General features: G+C 33.4%; 1 long non-coding RNA gene across 8 annotated transcripts; it reads right to left on the bottom strand.

The window, feature by feature from the left end:
• Positions 1-423: 423 nt before the first annotated feature.
• LOC109803491 (uncharacterized) lies at positions 424-3,120 on the bottom strand. 8 transcript variants are annotated; one of them, XR_014429567.1, is made up of 3 exons: positions 2,958-3,120; positions 2,483-2,638; positions 424-591 (listed from the first exon to the last, which is right to left on the bottom strand). It is a non-coding gene; the product is annotated as an uncharacterized LOC109803491 (long non-coding RNA). The 8 variants fall into 8 exon arrangements; XR_014429569.1 differs by having other exon boundaries at positions 424-582; XR_002240182.3 differs by having other exon boundaries at positions 1,411-2,638; positions 2,958-3,115.
• Positions 3,121-4,537: the final 1,417 nt, after the last annotated feature.

Genomic DNA, 4,537 nt, shown 5'->3' with positions numbered 1-4,537 from the left:
CACAATGTTATCAAATGAGACATTCCACAATCCTATCAACCTTGTTAATCAAACAATCATGTCTAAGGTAAAAAAATATCAAAAATTTTCGCATATAGCTCAACAACCTCATGCATTCTAAATACTTCAAAAAGTGTCCCTGGTACCAGTTGTTTATTGTAATGCAAGTTATATATAGATTCATGTTTCATTAATTAACATAATCTCACACAATTCACTACATTGTTAGCTTAGCAACATTAATTCAAGCTTTTCCTTCATTTCTCACACAACAAAGAAATCTTGAGACTAATGAGTAAGTGGATGGAGAGTCACTGGAGCATACATAGTACACATAATTCATGTAACAAGAGAGAGAGAGAGAGAGAGATTACCATCAATATAATGCTAACTGTTGCTAAAACAATTTGAAGAGTTTCATCTGACATCCCATCTGACCCACTGGTGCTTCCCCCGCCACCACTACCACGTCATCCTCCTGGAGGACTGCCCCCACTTCCTCCCTTCTACATTTGCTCTCGCAACATATCCTTTAAATGACTGTCCCTTCAATTGTCCCATAGCTTCCTAAAGAGATTTCCTCTGAAAATCCTAATTATGTTACTAGTATTTAGAAACTGAAGAATAATTCAAATTCAAATCCAAAATTTGAAACAACAAATATAAATCAAAAGCATCAAAGCAACTCTAATCCCTCTATTTCCATCCCTTATAACACACTTAGCAAAGGTTCTTATTACGAAGATGACTTGAGAGTTATTCAAAGAAACAAGGCCTCAGAAAAAATAAACTAACCCCCCACTTCTCCACCTAGGAGCATGTTTGGAACAACTACGAAAATCAATTTTTTTTTCAATAATCACGATTATCATCATACTGAATTTTTGTTTGTATAAGTATGCTAAAAAATTATTTTGAAATGTTTAATTTCATTTGAAGACAACAAAATAAAACTTTAACCTACCAAATCAGCTTTAGAAGAAAAATAAAATCGTGGAAACATAAACTAGTTTTCAAATTTTCAAATACGCTGTAAACATTTATATTTCAGGAAATCAAAACATTTTACAAATTTCAGTTGTTCCAAGTATACGGTTGAAATGTTGGGAAAGAATCTTTCCCACACATGCTCATAATGGTCCCAATGCTTCACAAGACAACATTAGTAATGACAAAAAATAATTCTCACATGTAACAACACAAGCTTGACAACTTAATGTGTGTTTGGTTTTACGTTTGAAGTGTAAAAACCTTAGTGTGACCCAAAGCAACAAGACACAAACTTTTCCGCTGAGGTGTCTTAAAAATTATAACTACAAACCAAACAAACACACACTTAAACCTTTAAAACATAACAAATATCTTATAAAAGCAAAACATTATAGTGCAACACAAACAAAGGTGCATTACCCCATTATTTTCCATCATTCCCTGTCCACCGGCGAAACAAACATGGGGAGATTGCTGTTTATTATATTATATGAGGCTGGCTGAGCAGTGGATATTATTTTCAGCTTTTTTAAAAAGAAAAGAAATGGGCACAAAGCTTCTGAATTTCTCAGAGAGAGAAAGAGATAACTCCAATAATACAGTGGTTATTAGTACATTGGAACAGTCACGAGGAAGACTCTAGCTTAGATCTAAAAGAATATGCACACTTTCTCAGCCAAACAACATATAAAACAACGAAACAGATGTCTGCAACAGCATAAATATTCTGCGCACAATGATACAAGCCAAATTGATTGTGTAAACAGAATATCATACATATGGCTTTTCAATTCCTCTCAATACAAGCAACATTGATTTATTAACTATGGCCACTCTTCACAACTTACCTTAAGGACCACGACCAAGCATGCTAGCTTCTGCACACACTACATTGATTTCTCTCAAACAAAAATACAACAAAATAAATATGCTCCAATTGTTAGTACTTTTGGAAGCCACGGTCTCCACATAGCTAGCACATTTGAAGGCAAGGCAAGGTAAGGTAAGGTCCTTAATTTCTTTGAAGCCATATCATAACATAGCATAAGATATCATAATGAACATGTTTGGATACATGTTTAGAAGAGCTTTTGAAAAATTCTTTACCTAAAATAAAGAAATTTGTTTTGGTAAAGAAACTCTAAAAAGCTATTTTAAACTTCATCCAAACACATTCAATGTTAACTAAATGTTGCATGGTTGGCCAAAACTGGAACAGCTCAGGAGGGATAGACAAGGAAACAGAGGATGAGTTGGGTGGTAACGGGGAAAGAAGGAGATGAAACACTATATCAGTGGATTCTGATATAGGGTCTTCCACAAAAGCAAAAAGAAAGAAAAGAGATAGGGTGTGAGGTCTTACAAGGTCAAGAAAAGGTCTTACAAGGTCAAGAAGACTCCAAGGAAAAAGAAACGAGTGTGGTAGAAATTAGATGAAGGTGAAGAGAGAAGGTAAAAAGCTCAGATAGGATAGCACCCGATTAAAATGAACCTGCTGCTTCTCCAGGAGAATTGTCAGATCCAATTTCAGAGCCACTAATGGCTTCTTTTTGGTCACACCTCCCAATTTCCAAAGGGTAGTTGACCATGCTCACCTTGCTCCTGCTGCTACTACTCACATGCATCATGAGAAACCCCTTATAGGGACCTGCATCATGTATCAGTATCATGCTCTCAATTAGTGCAGAGAATAATGGAGAAGAATGGCAGAAGGAGCCAGCTAGATAAAAAGTAGAGAGGGGAGAAATAAAGTAAACAAAAAAAATTAAAAGAATATCTTCTATTTACCATAAAGTTAATAGTTCAGTCAGCCACAGTATAATTATCTTATACCCTAAGCTAGTAACTTTAACTTTAACATAAATTACACATTAAAAGGTTCAACAAAACTAACTCTGCAAGGTACAACTATGTATGATGCAAATTCTATTAAACAAGTTGAAAACTCATATACACCCTAGAAGTACCTTTAAAAAATGCGTCTTTTGGTTTCATTTTGAGACCCTTTTTCCCTACCTACTCTATTTCGAGAGAGAAAGAGAGAGAAGCACAGAAAAAGTGAGAGTGAGAGAGGAGGTGGGGGAGAGGACTTTTTGTTATGGTAAGATAGGAGGGAACGGTGGAAATGCAGAGGTTTATAAGGAGGAAAAAAGGAAAGATGAGTGCATGAAACGGTAGGTGGGCTTTCCCAATGGACCTGATTGCGACAGGTCCAAGGCCCAGAAAGATCTAAACGGACCTGGTGACGTCATCAGGGCCCAGGTGACAAGAAGAAATATGTTAAATGTTGAAAATGTAGTTTTCTATAGGAAAACAACAGATGAAATTATTTTGTTGTGTTACTTTTCAACATTTTTTGTTTCTCTCTTCAACGTCATTATTATTAAGCAATTATGTTACTTTTGTTAAAAACATTTGTATAAGCAATAACTTTGCTAAAGTGTAAAAGTGTAGAACATTGAGGAGTGAATAAGAACATTATTTTTATTATTACAGTAAATAATATAAATATTAACCCGTAAAGTTTTATTCATCATAATAATTGTGAAATTATTTTATTCGGTGCATGTCCGTACTCATGGAGGACAAAAGGGTCTTCAGCCTTTGTGTATGCCATGTGGCTGGCTGTTGTGTCCCAATGTTTCTCGTGTGCTTTCCTAAAACTCCCAAATTTCTGAGTGTAACTTGAAATTCACCATAGCATATTACTACTTCTAAAGCTTTTCAAGTATTTGCTATTTTTAAGCATTTTATTCTTTATGATTTTAATTTATATATTTTATCTAAATTTAAGAATAACCGTTTGTTTTTAATCTTTCTACTAAAGACATCAAAGTTCTATCTACCAAAATTTGTAAGAATAATTTTAAAATTTTCTACAACATTCTACGGCTTTCTTTGTTAAGAAATATATATATTTTTTAATATTTTTTAAACATTAGATGATTTATTATATAATATTTTATTTATAAAGTATTATAAAAATAAGTAAAAAATTGTAGAGTGTAAGCGAATACGAATAACTCAAAACTAACTCAATAATTTGGATCAGATTTTTTAAGTGTTCGAGTCAAATCTAACCCAACTCGATAAATTTTGATTAGATTGGATTCGATTTGGTTGGATTGGGCTTTTAAAAAAAATTACACAAATCTAACCCAACCCAACCCATTAAGTTTTTATTAGGTCAAATAATAAATTTATCCAAACCCGACTCCACGTGACCCAACTCAACCCACTTACCACGTGTTCCTTAATTTATAATATTGCTGCATTTATAATACTTTACCTCGAGAGGTACAACAGCTCTCTACTATCCAATCTACAAGCTAAGTGGTTCTATATTTTACTTTTGAGTCACATGTATCTTTAATAGGTTGTAATTTTGCTCAAATCGTCCAAAACTATTATTTCAATACAAAATTCTCTCTCATTCGTGTTTTCAACAAACTTGTATACCTATAAAACATTTGTTAAGTTGAAATAATTGAGAAGGATTAATATATTCGATAATAATTCTATATTGTTAGTCATATGTTAATATAAT

The sequence above is a fragment of the Cajanus cajan genome, chromosome 1 (assembly GCF_000230855.2).
Source record: "Cajanus cajan strain Asha chromosome 1, NIPB_CcT2T_4, whole genome shotgun sequence".
Taxonomy (NCBI): domain Eukaryota; kingdom Viridiplantae; phylum Streptophyta; class Magnoliopsida; order Fabales; family Fabaceae; genus Cajanus; species Cajanus cajan.
The sequence above is the reverse complement of the archived record's forward strand: the minus strand, read 5'-3'. Positions and strand labels throughout refer to the sequence as shown.